This window comes from Aquarana catesbeiana, linkage group LG10 (genome assembly GCF_042186555.1).
Source record: "Aquarana catesbeiana isolate 2022-GZ linkage group LG10, ASM4218655v1, whole genome shotgun sequence".
Classification (NCBI taxonomy): domain Eukaryota; kingdom Metazoa; phylum Chordata; class Amphibia; order Anura; family Ranidae; genus Aquarana; species Aquarana catesbeiana.
Window position 1 is genome coordinate 121,764,031 of NC_133333.1, and position 18,022 is coordinate 121,782,052.

An 18,022-nucleotide genomic window follows, 5' to 3' on the forward strand; every position below is an offset into this window, starting at 1 on the left:
TGACACATACAGATATGCACACATACACTATATTTTCAAAAGTATTGAGACACCTGCCTTTACATGCACATGAACTTTAATGGCATCCCAGTCTTAGTCCGTAGGGTTCAATTGTGAGTTGGCCCACCCTTTGCAGCTATAACAGCCTCAACTCTTCTGGGAAGGCTGTCCACAAGGTTTAGGAGTGTGTCTAATGGGAATGTTTGACCATTCTTCCAGAAGTGCATTTGTGAGGTCAGGCACTGATGTTACATGAGAAGGCCTGGCTCGCAGTCTCCGCTCTAATTCATCCCAAAGGTGTTCTATCGGGTTGAGGTCAGGACTTTGTGCAGGCCAGTCAAGTTGCTCCACCCCAAACTTGCTTATCCATGTCTTTATGGACCATGATTTTAATAGAATTTGGTTACTTTGCACTTTTTTGCACTACAATGTTTTATGGAATGAGTGCTAATTTGTTTAGGATACTTGTATTTATTTATATTAATTAATTGATTTTCTGGAGATTTATTATATCAAGTATATTTTATATTATTTAACATTTTATCAGCACTAATTAGCACGTTATTGAATTTATACATATCTATGCATTTTATACTGTATACTTATATATTTTAGGTGTAGCAACTATTTAGGGATTGGTATATTTAAATGTATTAATAATTGTACTATTATTATTTATTAAGTACTGTATATAGGGATTAGTATAGTTTACCTTTTTTTGGTTCTTGTGGGTAGATTTGTATATAGTGCTGTTTTATTTGGGTTGTTATGATGTGAATAACTACTTTGATATTTTGAACATCTGCTCTGTGGGGGGAAGGGGGATATATAATGATTTTTTTTTCATTTTCAATAATTTTTTTTTACTATTTTGTTAGTACAGTTTCTAAAGAGACAGCACAGCAGTAGTTATTTCCTATTAAGTATGATGTCTGATTGAAATCTTAAACAGAGGCATTGGGACGAAAGAGGAAAGAGGTGAATAAGCTACTGCCCTGACTCCTGTGTACTCTGTGTATTCATTTCATCTTGACCCACTAAGGTCTGTAATAACAAGATTTTTAAAACAGGAGGGAAAGGAAGCTTAAAAACGTGAAAAGCAGACCAAGTCCCTTATGAAGCCAATCACGCTTGCTGCAGGTAAATGCATAATTTTAATACGCAATTTTTCATATAAAATATTTCTAAACTAAAAATCCAAGATGTAAGATACTACTAGTCCTTAGATACTTTAGTTTAGGATTCTGTTTAAATATTGCTTGCAATGCACTTAAGCCTGTCTGTTTTATTTACAAAGACAAATCTGCATTGCTTTAAAATGTATATTACTGCTGAATGTTGTACGTTTAGTATTTTCAGTACAGTAAATATTGTAATGCAATAACAGTCATGCTTGCATTAGTTCTGCTTCATTGCTGCCCTTATTGCTTTGTAAAATTCTGTGGTAGAATCGGTTGTATGAACAGAATTCATTTTTTATACCAAAACAGCATTTCCCATCAAACAATGTTGTACCATTTCAGATTACATTCTCTTCAGCAAAAATTTTAACTGTGTGTGGAAATGCTGAGTAATTACTGGCTCTGTTTCTGTCTATTGCTCTCTGTGGAGATTTCTTCCATTATGCTGTAATCTTATGGAAACACTTACTGATTCTCAACTCAACAGAAAAGTCTTATGACTTAAAACTGTTTTGGAAAGATGATACTATTTAATTATTTGTTCCATTTAAATGGATCTTTGTACACTGGGTACTTTCTCCATAGAACTATTCAAATTCATTATAAATAGAATATGATATCAAAGAAGATGCAGATCAGGCAAGTTAGCAGTATGCATAAAGCAGAGAGAAGTGCACAACAAGAATCTACCCCTCTGACAATCTGTCTGCTTTGACCTTTTAGTTTGCTTTGCAGTACATATATTTGGCAACAATTGCAAAATGTTATCCCTGTTACCTTTACAGAGGTATTCAGATGAAAATATAAAAAATAGGCATTTGCTAATCGGTTAATAAAGTGTACCTATGTCCAGATTATGCACATTAAAGTACACAAGCCCTGACTATGGACATAAAATTACATATTCTTAAAGCGGAGGTCTGCCCACCGCTGCAAAAATTAAAAGCCAGCAGCTACACATACTGCAGCTGCTGGCTTTTAATAATAGGACACTTACCTGTCCTGGAGTCCAGCAATGTCAGCACCGCAGCTGATGTTTACATCAGCTGTCAGGTGCATGCCGCTCCCTTATGGCTTCATACTGGGAACCCTACTGCACATGCATGAGGCTCCGCTCCTCTCTCCTACTGACCCAGTGACAGGGGAGGAGGAGGGAGCCGAGCGGTCAGCTGAGCAGCGATGTCAATATCCGTGGCTGTGGGTCCCGGATGTGGGAACAGGATACCTGTCAAAGACAGGTATCCTGTCCCCTTCCCCCCAAAAGGAGCCAATTGTGGCACGGGGGGGAAACAAATGAGTGGAAGTTCCACTTTTGGGTGGAACTCCGCTTTAACAAGCAATAGAAAAGCTTTAAAATAAGCCCTCACTGACTTATGTAGCTACATGCACTGTAGAAAAATCAGTTAACAAGCTCTGAGTAGTAGAGGAAACTGCTTTGGGGCAAGGTCTGGTGGAAGACTAGGCTGAGGTTGCCACATACCTAACAGCAGCGGGCGTGCATGGCTGTGCGGCTTATGGGTTATACTTTTTAATAGGAAGATCCCCTAAATGTATTTAATTGCATTCCTGTGTGATGTATTCACCATGTCTATCATCAATAGAAGAAACGGAAGAAGATTATTTCAGCACACCCTGTGAATTACCTGATACCATAGGAAGAATACACCCATGTGCATGCATATTATGTTTAGAATATGTGATTTTTTTCTAACACAGGCTTTTTTGTTGATAGTTCTTGTACCCCATCACCATTCCTTTGTCTTTTTTTGGCATCAATTGCCTTTGTGTTTGAAGGAAACCTGTGAGAAGGTAGAAACAGAAAACAAACCAGAAGGTGATTTTGAAACATTCGGATGATTATTGCCCCAGGCATTGAAATGTTGTTGTTGTCTATTTTGTCCAGAGTTCCATTTATAGGCTTTCCCTTCTTGAAAGAAGATCCTATCTCTCATGATTTTTTCTCTATTTTATTAAAATCCCTTTATTGAAATTGCCCAGATGATCATTAAGTGTTCTATCTTTTTCAGCAAAAGACCCATGTGTTTTCAGGGGTGATGGTTGTACATTAATCCGATCTAGTTCTTTGCCTAAAAACGTATTATCTGTTTCTTGTATTCAGTGATGAGTAGCATCATCATAACTTTAGAACATTTATTTAGGACCTTTTCCTATTCCTTTTTGAAGTCTACGCTGATGTTTTCAAATGAGGGAAAAACTTGGAATCTCAAACCAAAGGGATTTAATTTTTTCCCTGATGTAATTTTCAAAAGATCGAATGTGCCAGTTTAATATTGATTTTTTTTGCAGACATTCTGCCAAGATTAAAAAACATAGATGTAAGTTTAGACTCAATCAGCTCTTTCTGCCTAAAGTTTTTTTTACATACCCTGTTATAAGATTATCTCACTCTTTGCCCTGATATTCAGCCATTCTAAAAGTCATCAAACAAAAAAAAAGAAAGAATAATAAGTGAGTTATTAAATACGCAGAAAGCCTCAGAAAAAGAGTGGGGGAAGAGGGGTATTTTCTACCCACTCTATAACATAAATTTGAGATTTTTTTGCTGTATTGGCCACATCCCTGTGTTATCAATTCATTGAGGATTTGTTTTTGTGGCCCATTTTTGGAGCTGCACCGGTCATTTTGAGTGGGTCTTCCTTCGCTCCAAAAACATTCCATTCACCAAATTTTGGCAATGAACCAGGTACATTTAGTGTTGCCTGTTTTGCCACGATTATTGTGCGTTATGTTGCACCGTCGCACCGGGTTTGGGATGTCATTTAGAAATTAGCCCATTTTGTTGCGATTCTGGAATTGCAGGCAGAATTGCTTGATTCTCCCAGAGTGAATAGAGCCTCTGTGTTTATAACTGCAACAGAGCACAGGTTATCCTGGCCTAAAGTTTCCCCCATTATCAGAAGTGCGGTGTGATAAAGGCTTGTATGGCACTGTGGTAATAGCATTTCAATGCCTTATGTATGCTTACTCAGAGGCAGAGCTAGTATATTACACTTAGGGAAAATAATCATATGATATAATACAATATTCTGGTTGTACAGTTGGCTAAACAATTACGGAGAAAACATATTTGGGGGTGCTTATGTTGAATCATTGTAAAATGAGCAAAAAGTGTGGCTTGGCAGTATGGAAAGTGAAAAGAACTCTGAGGTGCAATACTAGAAATACCACCAATCAGAGGTCCTGATTCTCCTATATAGATCTTCAGTTAAACCTCATTTAGGATACTGTGTCCAGTTCTGGAGACCTCACTTAGAAAAATATATTGATAAGATAGAGCTGGTCCAGAGACAAGCAACAAAAATGGTGAGATGTCTGAGGGGCAAACATATCAGAAGAAACCGCAGGAACTTATTATGTACAGTCATGAGGAAAGAAGAGAAAAGGGACATGAATAAAACATTTAAATACATTAAGTGTGTGAATAATATTCAGTATTTTCATTGTGAAACTAATATCAAAAACATGGAACATGACCTCAAACCAGCAGGAGGAATGGTCAAAACTAACCTTAGAAAGCATTATTTTTCCAAAAGAGTAGGTAATCTTTTGAACAGAGGTAGTGTCACATACCTAGAAGATGAGCCCGATATGCAGAGGAAGGCCTCTCTTATGCCTCTGACTCAAAGCCCCTGTTAGAGCAAACAGGAGGCGCAGGAGTGCAGAGTAGCACGAGTGCCTGGCAGGATCACCAGCAATAAGGTCAGTCTGGAATTCCAGATGGCACTGTGCAGGGTGGTCAGCAGACTGGAATAGCAGACTGGGGGCTGGAACAGACAGGGAGGAGGTTCCCACAGGACTGGAAATCAGGAGGGTCAGGCAAGCCGGGTCATACACAGGCAGGTATACTGGAACAAGGCAGAGGCAAGAACAGGGTCACTTGAACAATCCGGGTCGGTATCAGGCAGGTAGAAGAAGAACCAGAGGAGCAGGCAGGTGCAAAGTCAAGGCAAGCCGGGTAATACACAGGAACAGATGCAGAGTAGCAAGTAACATGCAGGGGACGCTGTAGATCAGACAGCAATGTTTCTGTGTGTCAGCCTGGTTTTGCGCATTAACACCCACAATCTCGCACCAGCTTGCACAGATCTTCTGTTTCTGGCAAGCCTTTCCTGACAATGCCCCCCTCCAAGGGGCAGCCTCCGTATGCCCAATCGGGCCAACTTCTCAGGATGGGACCTTTTGAAAGACTGGATCAGTTTCTTAGTGTGGATATTACCTTCAGGCTCCCACAAGCTCTATTCTGGTCCATACCCCTTCCATTTAATCAAGAATTGGACTTGGTTATTTCTCTTCCTGCAATCCAGGATTGCTTCTACCTCAAATTCTTCCTCCCTGTCAATTATTACAGGTTCTGGAGGATCCATATTCCATTCTGGAAAAGAATTAGGAACAGAGGGTTTTAACAGAGCCACATGAAAAACAGGGTGGATCCTGAATGAGTCTGGTAGTTCCAGCTCATAGGCTACCTCGTTAATTCTCCTCTTTACTGGGAATGGACCCGCAAACTTAGGACCCAAGTTTTTTGAAGGGCATGCCACCCTTAGGTTTGTTGTGGACAACCACTCCAGATTACCGGGTTCAAGAATTAATTCTCCTCGTCTTCTTCTGTCAAAGATTTCTTTGTTATGTTCCTCTCTTTTTGCCATGGTTTCCTGTAATAATTTGTTATTGGAACTGAATAAGTTTATTGTCTCAAGGACAGCTGGTACTGAGCATTCTGGAAAGGAGTTAGACAAAAATGATGGGTGGAAGCCATAATTGGCAAAGAATGGAGTTTGTTTTGTGGCAGAGTGGGTGGAGTTGTAGGCAAACTTGGCTAACGGAAGCAGGGAGATCTAGTCATGCTGGGAAAATGAGGAGAAACAGCGCAAATATTGCTTAAGTGTCTGATTGGTGCTCTCAGTCTGCCCATTTGTCTGTGGATGGTAAGCAGAGGAGAAGGATTTTTCAATTTCAAGAGACTCACACAATGCCTTCCAGAACCTGGTGAATTCACTCCGTGAAGCTTAATGATTTCCCTGATAAAGACTTGTGCTGTTTCAGCTGAGGGAATTCCTTTCATTGGGATGAAACATGCCATCTTGGACAGCCAGTCCACCATCACAAAGATGCTAGTATTACCCTCTGCAGGGGGAAGCTTCACAATAAAGGCTATGGATAATATCTTCCACGGTCTGTCCGGAAAGGGTAAAGGTTTTAACAACCCCAAAGCCTTGGTTCTACCATTTTTGCTTTGAATACAAGTCGTACAGATTCCACGTATCTTTGCAATCTCCAGCTACTTGAGGCCACCAAAATGTGCGTTACACAAGATCAGAAGTTTTAGTTAAGCACATGATCATGACAGAGTTCCAGTATGGTGACCCATAGACTCTCAGGTATGAAAATCTTGTCTCTGTACCAGAACAGACCATCTTTAGCCTGTTAAACTGTTTCAGCGGAGAGAGCCAACCCCACTTAGGCTTGTTTGATCTGTGAGAATAGATCTTCCTGCACAAGAAGAAAATTTCCTTTGATGTAATTTCTTTAGATTAATTGAACATACGAGACAATTTGTCAGGTTTAGTGTTTTTCGAGCCGGGCCGGTAGGTGACATAGAAAGAAAGTATGGAAAAGAATAATGCCCACCTGGCTTGACGTGACTTTAATCTCTTTGCAGTTCTCAGATACTCCAGATTTGTAAGATCTGTATAGATATGATGTGCTGCCCCTTCTAACAGGTATTGCCATTCCTCCAGTGCAGATTTTATTGCCGACAGTTATCGGTCCCCAACATCATAATTCCTCTCTGCTGCTGATAATTTATGGGAGAAGAAAGCAACTGGATGTAACAGGGCTCTGGTCCCCTGTCATTGGGAAAGTACTGCTCTAACAGCAATTTCGGAGGCATCAACTTCCAGGATGATTGGCAGGGTAGAATCAGGATGCTTTAAAACAAAAGCAGAGATTAACAGTTTCTTAGGGGGCTCAAAAGCAACCTAAGCTTCAGGAGACCAATGGAACCAAATGCCCTGCTTGGTTAACTGTGTAATAGGAGCGATGATGGCTGAGAACCCTTTAATGAACTTTCCATAGAAGTTAGCAAAACCTACAAAGCATTAAATCCCTTTCTTGTCCACAGGAACTGGCCAATCCAGGATTGCAGTAATCTTTTGGGGGTCCATCTTAATTCCTTCAATTGAGATAATTAGTCCCAGGAATTGGATAATTTGTTGCTCAAACTCGCACTTTTTTCAGGCTTAGCATACAGGCCATGCTGCCGGAGCCGGGCCAGCACACATCTGACATGCTTGCGGTGGGAGTCTATGGAGGATGAAAAGATCAGAATATCGTCTAGGCAATATCTGAAGATTTAGTTGATGAAGTATTGGAATGTAGCAGGAGCGTTACACAACCCGAATGGTATCAACAAATATTCGAAGTGCTTGAACCAAGTGCGAAAAACCGTCTTTCATTCATCCCCTTCCCTGATGCGGACCAAGTTGTAGGCCCCTTAGAGGTCAAGTTTAGTAAAAATGGTAGAAGCTCCAAGTCTTTGAAATAGTTTGGGTACTAGGGGCAGAGGGTAGCGATTCTTAACCGTAATTTTGTTAAGTTTGCGGTAGTCAATGCAAGGCTGTAAGGTGTGATCTTTCTTTTCTACAAAGAAGATACCTGCCGGGAGGTACATGGGCGGATGAAACCCTTTTTCAGATTCTCATCAATGTACTCCTTTAATGTCCCCAGCTCCAGCTCTGTTAGAGGGAAGATCCTCCCAAAAAGAAATTTGGCCCCTGGAAGGAGCTCAATAGGACCATCATAGGCCCGGTGGGAAGGAAGAGTCTCTGCTCCCTTTTTACTGAAAACGTCCATGAAATCATGATAATCCTTCGGGACTGATTGGCACAGTCAGTAGAAATTGATAGGCACTTACAAAGCTTGGCTGGACAGGTTCTGACATAATGCCCTGGTTCTCAACAATACAAGCACAGGTTATTCAGCCGACGATGTTGGCATTCTTCAACCATGGTTGAGGGACGGAGCAAGCCTAGTTGCATAGGTTCGAACGTATCTGTGTAAAAGCTGACTGTGCTGGAGGAGCTGGATTAGAGAAACTAGGGACTCTTGGTAACATCCAGGTGGGACGAGATGGTCCTGTTGCCCTCTCTGATCTCCATTCCCTCAGGCGCCGGGGTATGGACAGGTTGATGAGTCCATCCAGGGTTTGGGGTACCCCAACTCGTGCCAGCTCATCTTTTAGAGGGTATGACCGCCCCATACAGAACTGGTAGCAGAAGGCAGAATCATTACAATTAGTGTCGGCACTCCAACGTCTGAACTTAGCGATATAGTCTTCCGCCACCCTGCGTTCCTGTTGTAGAGTATGCAGTGCAGCTTCAGCGGTTGCAGAAAGCTGAGGGTCCTCGTAAAGCTGGGCCATAGCATCAAAAAAGGTAGTCAGGTTAGTTAAAGCTGCTGCTTTCTGTTCCAGGAGGTGGTGTGCCCAGGCTTGGGGCTCACCCTATAGCAAGGAGACTGCGAAGCCCACTTTAGTGGCCTCTAAGGAGAAGGTACGTGGCTGCAGAGCAAAGTATAGTTTGCAGGTGTTGCGGAATGCCCTGAATTTACTGCGTTCTCCAGAAAACCTTTCAGGTGTGGGAACTCTTGGCTCAGGAGGAAGCATAACTAGTGCAAGAGGAGAGGCCACACTGGCTGAGGAAGCAAAGGGATGTGGAGACCTCTGGGTACCGGCTGGAGATAAAAGCTCTTGAACACATTCCTCCAATCGGGTGTAGCCTTCTTGTAGATTTTTGAGGGTCTGTGTTAGGCCTATCAGATGTTGGCATAGTTCCTCCATAGGAGAGGTTCCTCACTCAGGTTTCACATGGCTGTATGATACTGTCACGTACCTAGTAGATGAGCCCGATATGCAGAGGAAGGCCTCTCTTACGCCTCTGACTCAAGGCCCCTGATAGAGCAGGAATAGTCAGAGGCAAGCCGGGTAATACACAAGAACAGATGCAAAATTGCAAGTAACACATGGGGGACGCTATAGATCAGAAAGCAATGTTTCTGTGTGTCAGCCTGGTTTAAATAACCCATTTGGTGCCAGGGATTGCGCGCATACGCGCGTTGGCACCCCCAATTGCGCACCAGCTTGCACAGATCTTCTGTTTCTGGCAAGCCTTTCCTGACAGGTAGTGAATCGGTCAACAGCAAGGCTGCTTCCACACATGCGGACAGTTCATTTCATCAGTTCAAAGAAAAAATTGGATGACGTTTACAGCAGTTTTTTATCAGTTTGTCATCCATTTTGTCATCCATTTGCCATCTGTTTTTTACATCCGCCAGCTAGAGCCCTTACCCACTTGAGTCCGGGAGACATTTTTTCATGCAAAAACTGACCGTTTAGATCTGTTTTTCGTCAGATCAATTTTTTTAATGGAAGAAAAATAAGCTTTGATCCATTAAAAAAAAATGATTTTGACGGAAGCAGATGTAAAAAAATGTAAGTGAATGATCATCCGTTTACATCCATTTTTCCATAGAGATGCAGCAATGTCTGTTTTTCACCGTTAATGGATGGATGGATATATTCATAATTTTTTTATTTTTTTATTCAACCAACAGGTTGAATTAAAAAAATGACCCGATCCACATTCAATGTGGATGGGGGAATCCTCCCACAGTGCTATTGTGTTCTGACGGTGAGCAGCCTTCCTGGCCGTCAGAATACAATTATCAGTACTCCCAGCTATAGCTGGCGGCACTGATCTATCAGGGAAAACCTGACAGGCTGGTTGTACAAAAGTCAATCAGTAGATCAACTTCTGTACAACCAGTGTACCCATACATAGATTGAAATTTAGCCAGTCCCTACTGAACCAGCTGTATTTCAGTCCATGTATGGCTAGCTAAATTTAAACAAGTAACACAAGAAATATATACAAAAAGCAGCGCTAGTAAAAATAAAATGAATAATATATGACAAACGATCAAAGTATATAAAAAATAATGTGAAATAAATTAAAATAATACATCAATGTACCATGTGAATTTACTAAATTATTAATATAGCGCTAAAATAAATTGTCCATACAAAGTGTGTCCAAAAAGAGAAAGAAAACAACGTCCTCCTTTAGCATTCCTCCATCCATGTAAAAATCATTCGACAAAGTTTGAATACAGATCACCTTTCATATCGTTATACAATAGTAGAGGAGAATTCACCACCCTGTGACACAGTTACAAGCACCTCTTACAATATTTGGTGGACCATCATGTTCTGCAATGGTCTAATTAATCTCAGCACATAAAATCCAAGGATGGCATACAAACTCTCTTATCAACTGATGTCATCAATGGATGAAACATAACCCCCCCCATCTCCCATAGTAAAGTATGTTTAAAAAAATCTTCCCCTTTATTTTATAGAAAGTGATTCCCAAATCCACATTGAATGGGTGTGAAACAATAAAATAGATTCCACAAAATTCAGTATAGCGGGCTGATAGCTCCGGCATAAAGAGCGCTAAGTTGGACCGGCAAACAGCATGGATCGACGGCGATACATGATGACATCATGAACAAGTCATGCCCCAACTTATAAATAACATTAAGCCCCCTTTCACACGAGGCGGACTCCATTTCTACGGAGCCCGCCTCAGTCCGCCGGCTCAGTGGGAGATCAGTCCGTTGATCTCCGCTGAGCCGGCGGATGACAGGTCCCTCTCTGCTCACTGAGCGGGGAGGGGCTTGTCAGGCGCCCCTGCCGCCTATGGAGGGATCGGACGAAAACGGACAGCATGTCGATCCGCCAGCGACGGACCTGGGCGTAGGGCCATCCGTCTGCTTTTAGCGGATCGGACGGGGTCGGATGTCAGCGGACATGCCTCCGCTGACATCCGACGCTCCATAGGCTAACATGGATTGCCCGTTCAGGTCCGCCATCAAAACTGACAGGCGGACCTGAACAGTCCGATCGTGTGAAAGGGGCCTAAGGCAGGTTTTTCCTGTTTCTCCTTGGTCATGACGTCACAACGCACATATTCGCCAGCACACCGTAGATCATCAGATATCATACAAAATTTTTATTGCAGAAAGATCACATCACAAGGGACCAAGTACAACCAAGTGATGATCCATGTCTGACGAAGGGATCCTGCAGGGCTCCAAAGCATTGCACTTGGTCCTTTGTGATGTGATCTTTCTGCAATAAAAGTTTTGGACGATAACTGATGATCCAATTTTGTAGAATTATTATATGCTAAAGAAGGACTTTGTTTTCTTTCTTTCTTTTTTGACGCGCTTTGTATGGACAACTTATTTTCAGTGCTATATTATTAATTTTGTAAATTCACATGGTACTTTGATGTAATATTTTCATTTATTTCATGTAATTTTTTTATATACTTTCATCATTTGTCATACTGTGTATTGTTCATTTTATTTTCACTAGCGCTGCTTTTTGTTTATATTGATTGAATAACTGGTATTAGTTTCACAGTGGCTGCTTGCACTTATTGTTTGATGACTTAGCGCGGATTTATTTTATATAATTTCTATTAACACAAGAAATATAGCTACATTAATGCCTTAATTGGAACATTTAAACATTTAAAAGTGTACAATGCTTTTAAAAGCATGATACTAACAGCTTTTTACATGCTTTGGGTTTCCTAAGACTGTGGTCTGAAGAGTAGATTTTTTTTAGTTTATAACATCTGGACTCCTTGTGGAGTGCTAAAACAAGGGAAGCACCATTTTTATAGAGAGCATATATACCTAATAGAAAATAGCGTGTATCAAAGAATTTTTTTTTCCAAAAACAAACTTTTTTCACATTGTTATCTTATTAAAAATAACACAAATATAGCAACCTAAATGGTGATAATCAACTATCATAAAAATCTAAAAGTACAGCATATAGTAAAATAACATAATTGTACCCTGTTTCCCCAAAAATAAGCCCTACCCTTAAAATAAGACCTAGCGTGAATTTCTGGGATGGCTGCAATATAAGCCCTACCCCAAAAATAAGCCCTAGTTAAAGTCCTTGTAAAATCATGTAATCCGTTCTGTAAAAATATTATATAATGTGCAGTGTGTCACCTGGTGTAATTTTATTGAGGAAAATACCTTATTTACAGCGCCGTTGGGCGCTCACATGACCCACCGGAGCTCTGCTCTTCTACTCTCGGCTGATGTCAGCAGCCCCTCCCTCTGCAGCACTAGGAGTGGGGCTGATGTCAGTGGAGATCTCAGCCCCACCCTCTGCAGTATTCGGAAGAAGATCTCTGGTGGGTCACGTGAGCGCCCAGTGGCACTGTAAATAAGGTATTTTCCACAATAAAGTTACACAAGGAGACACACTGCACATTATATAATCTTTTTACAGAACAGATTACATGATTTTACAAGATCTTTAACTGAGGTTTATTTTTGGGATTACAGAATTTCACAATGTTGACTCATGGTAGTTATTTCAAAATAATATGCCAAAAAACACTTCTTTTTTCACTCTTTAATTGATTTAGGCCATCCAAGATTAAATATTCCTTATGAAAATTGATATATCTATAGGTGTTTCACTTAAAGCGGTTGTTTGCCCGGAAACAAAAAAGCCTGTAAGGCAAAGGCATAATGAGCTAGTATGCTAGCATGCACCCCATGCTAGCTCATTGGGAAGTACTTACCTTAGAACGAAGAGCTGGCATCGCCTCCCGGTCACCGCTGAGGGAGCTGTTCCCTCTGTGTTTATTCCGGTTTCACGGCTCCGGCGCTGTGAGTGGCTGGAGCCGCGATGACGTCACTCCCATACATGGACGCGGAGGTCCTCTTTCCAGCAAGGAGCTCTGATTTTCCGGCAACGTCTGCCGGACCTTCAGAACGCATGCGCTGCTGACATCAGCGGCTGCATGCAAGGTGAATTTCTTCTAAACCGTACAGATTTAAGAGGAATTCATTTTAGCTACAGGTAAGCCTTATTATCGGTTTACCTGTAGGTAAAATGTGAAAGTGGGGTATACAACCGCTTTAACCACTTGCCGACCGCCTCACGCATATATACGTGAGCAGGTCGGCACGGGCAGGCAAAATCACGTACCTGGTACGTGATGCCTTCCCGCGGGCTTGGGGTCCGATCGGACCCCCCCCGGTGCCCTGAGCGGTCGGCTCTTGTTCGCGGGCGATTAGGGGTCAGGGGGAGGCCATCCATTGATGGCCACCCCCTCCCGATCGCTCCCACGAATCAAATGCTTCCTCTCCCTCTGTAATGTAAACAGAGGGAGAGGAAGTGATGTCATCTCTCCTGGAGCCGGTCTTTTTGATCCGACGCCGAGGAGAGAAGACATCCAAGTAAGTGCACCAACACCACACGCTCAGTAGAACACGCCAGGCACACTTTTCACCCCCCTGTCACCCCCCGATCACCCCCCGATCACCCCCCTGTACCCCCTGTCACTCTGACACCAATAGCAGTGTTTTTTTTTTTTTTGCATTGGTGTCAGTTTGTCAGTTATAAGTGTTAGGGCAGTTAGGTTAGCCCCCTTTAGGTCTAGGGTACCCCCCCTTAGGTCCAGGGTACCCCCTAACCCCCCCTAATAAAAGTTAACCCCTTGATTACCCCCCGTCACCAGTGTCGCTAAGCGATCGTTTTTCTGATCGCTGTATTAGTGACACAGGTGACGCTAGTTTAGGGAGGTAAGTATATAGGTTCGCTGTCAGTGTTTTATAGCGACAGGGACCCCCATATACTACCTGCTAAAGGTTTTAACCCCCTGATTGCCCCCTAGTTAACCCTTTCACCAGCGATCACCGTATAAGTGTTACGGGTGACGTTGGTTAGATAGTTTGTTTTTTGTAGTTTATTATAGTTTATTACAGTTTATTATAGTTTTAGGGCACCCGCCGTTTATTACCTTATAAAGGTTTAACCCCCTAATTGCCCGGCGGTGATAGAAGTTAAGTTTTTAGGATCAGATAAGGTCTGCGTCGCCCCAGGCAGCGTCAGGTTAGCGCCAGTACCGCTAAAACCCACGCACGCAGCATACACCTCCCTTAGTGCTATAGTATCTGAACGGATCGATATCTGATCCGATCAGATCTATACTCCCCAGCAGTTTAGGGTTCCCTGAAACGCAGTGTTAGCGGGATCAGCCCAGATACCTGCTAGCACCTGCGTTTTGCTCTTCGGCCCAGCCCAGCCCAGCCCACCCAAGTGCAGTATCGATCGATTACTGACACTTACAAAACACTAAGCACACATAACTGCAGCGGTCGCAGAGTCAGGCCTGATCCCTGCGATCGCTAACAGTTTTTTGGTAGCGTTTTGAATCAGTCGCTGACAGTCGGGAGCTTTTTTGCCTGTGAGTCTCACTAGTGTACCCCTAAATTTAGAGGCCAAAATGGCAAATCGAAGGTACACTAGTGAAGAGGCCTACAGGATTCTGAGCATGACAGATAGTGAAGAGGAAGTCACTCATCTGTCAAGTTCAGGCTCAGAATACGATCCTTTAGAGGACAGCGGCTCCATGACAGATAGCTCTGACGATGGAGTTGTGGTCCCTGCTAAGGTCAGGCGTACCAGACCCCGAACTTATGCTGTCCTTGAAGTGCAAGAACCGCAGGGCTCTCGTATGGAGCAGAGCAGTACTAGTGCCGCTACTCCTTCTGGTGAACTGGCAAGCACCAGCGGCCTAGTACACCCTGGTCGTACATCCAGCACTGCAGTATCACGTGGTGACGTGGCGAGTCCCATAAGTGCAGTTCAAGCTGGCGAGGTGGCAAGCACTAGTAGTGTCCCGCTGCCACCAAGAAGACGAACACAGGCCCGTCGTGCCCATAGTGCCCTTCCTGCTGCATTGGCCAATCCGAATTGGGTACCCACCACTTCTGCAGCACCCGTACTTCCCCCTTTCACTGGCCAACCCGGAATTCAGGTGGAAACAGTTGACTTTATGCCACTGGATTTTTATTCGCTGTTTTTCACCGAAGATCTCTATAGATCTATTGTGGACCAAAGCAATTTATACGCTGGTCAATACATCGCCACTATGCCCCAGTCCACCCTTGCCAGAGATTGGAGACCAATTACGGTCTCCGAATTTAAGATCTTTCTGGGCCTTTCCCTCCTCATGGGGTTGAATAAAAAGAGTGAGTTGCGGTCATATTGGTCCACTGACCCAATTTACCATTCACCCTTGTTCTCTGCTTCCATGGCCAGGGCACGATACGAGCAGATTTTGCGGTTCATGCACTTCAACGACAATGAACTCTGTCGTCCTCGTGGAGACCCTGAATACGATCGGCTCTACAAAATTCGGCCCCTCGTAAACCACTTCAACCAACGTTTTGCAGACTTGTTTACCCCCCATCAAGTTGTCTGCGTTGATGAGTCCCTGGTTAAATTTTCTGGCCGCTTGTCATTCAAACAGTACCTTCCCAGCAAGCGTGCCAGATACGGGGTCAAGATGTATAAGCTCTGTGACAGGGCCACAGGCTATACATGTAGATTTATGGTTTACGAGGGAAAAGATAGTCACGTAGAGCCGACAAACTGCCCTGACTACATAGGAAGCGCTGGCAAGATAGTGTGGGACTTGGTGTCACCCTTATTCGGAAAGGGGTACCACTTGTACGTGGACAATTATTATACGAGCTTGCCACTTTTTAGTCACTTGTTTGATCAGCAGATTGGAGCATGTGGCACCGTGCGACCTAATCGCCGGGGCTTTCCCCAGCGGCTTGTAGATTCCCGTCTTAGGCTGGGGGAGAGAGCCTGCTTGAAGTATAATAATTTGCTCGCTATGAAGTGGAGGGATAAGAAGAATGTTTTCGTTCTCACCTCCCTTCATGCAGACACGATGGTCCAAATTCCTACGGCGACTGGTGTTGTGGAGAAACCCCTCTGTGTCCACGAATATAACCTTAATATGGGAGGGGTGGACCTCAACGACCAGTTGTTGGTGCCGTACCTAATTGCCCGTAAGGCCAGACGCTGGTACAAAAAAGTGTCTGTTTATTTATTTCAATTGGCTTTGCTGAATGCTTATGTGCTATACAGAGCTTCAGGACGGACTGGATCCTTCCTTAAATTCCAGGAAGAGATCGTCAGAGCCCTTCTGTATCCAGACGGTGCTCCACCTCACCAACCCCAACCAAATGCAGTAAGCCGGCTGCATGAGAGGCATTTTCTTTATGCCCTCCCGAGTACCCCTACCCAACGAACCCCCCAAAAAAGATGTCGTGTCTGCAGCAAGCGCGGATTTAGGCGTGACACCCGGTATTGTTGTCCCCTCTGTCCTGGCAATCCTGGTCTTTGCATTGGTGAATGTTTTGAACGCTACCACACACTAGTGGAGTATTAGCGTAGGGTACAGCACTGCACAGACTAGGCACACTTCCACAGGGTCTCCCAAGATGCTGTCGCATTTTGAGAGACCCAAACCTGGTACCAGTTAAAAAAGTTAAAGTTACAAAAAAAAGTGTAAAAAAAACAAAAAAAAGTAAAAAAAAGAAAAAAACACAAAAAAAAAATATAAAATAAAAAAACCAAAAATAGTTGTTGTTTTATTGTTCTCTCTCTATTCTCTCTCTATTGTTCTGCATTCTATACTGCAATGTTTTATTGTTATGTTTTTATCATGTTTGCTTTATAGGTATGCAATTTTTTTATACTTTGTTTTTTTTATTGTTAACCACCTTTGTGTTTTCAGGTACGCCATTCAGCTGCAGAGCGGATTTATTTATCTTGACAGCAACAGCGTTTGCTCCCACGATACATAAAGCCGCGACTCCAGCGCTGTCGGAGGTGATTTCACCACCACAGTTACATACTTCAGCATATATGCCGAAGCGTGGGGGCAGCAGTGGGTGGAGGAGCGATTTGCTCCTGCCTTTTGCGGGAGGATGCCCCCATGCTTCGGCATATATATTTTTTAGGTAGGCACAGGTTGCGTTAAATGTTTTATTTTTTACTATGTTTTTTTTGTATTTTGCTTTGCAGGTATGGTAAGTATTACTGTTATACTGTAATGTTACTTTGTTTTTTTGTTAACCATCATTTGCTTAGCAGGTACGCCATTCAGTTGCAGCACGGATTTATTTATCTTGACAGCAACAGCGTTTGCTCCCACGATATATAAAGCCGTGACTCCAGCGCTGTCGGAGGTGATTTCACCACCACAGTTACATACTTCAGCATATATGCCGAAGCGTGGGGGCAGCAGTGGGTGGAGGAGCGATTTGCTCCTGCCTTTTGCAGGAGGATGCCCCCATGCTTCGGCATATATATATTTTTAGGTAGGCACAGGTTGCGTTAAATGTTTTATTTTTTACTATGTTTTTTTTGTATTTTGCTTTGCAGGTATGGTAAGTAATACTGTTATACTGTAATGTTACTTTGTTTTTTTGTTAACCATCATTTGCTTAGCAGGTACGCCATTCAGTTGCAGCACGGATTTATTTATCTTGACAGCAACAGCGTTTGCTCCCACGATACATAAAGCCGTGACTCCAGCGCTGTCGGAGGTGATTTCACCACCACAGTTACATACTTCAGCATATATGCCGAAGCGTGGGGGCAGCAGTGGGTGGAGGAGCGATTTGCTCCTGCCTTTTGCGGGAGGATGCCCCCATGCTTCGGCATATATATACGGTGCATGTATGCCCATCATTAGAAGTGGTTGGATGAAGGGAGGTATTCTAATGGTGGGCATACCCACCGATCAATATCTTTTTTTCGTTCAGCCCACAGGCTGCATGAAAAAAAAGTTTACAATGTATGCCCAACAAGGACCAGCAACGTACTGGTATGTTGCTGGACTTTGAGTGGTTATACC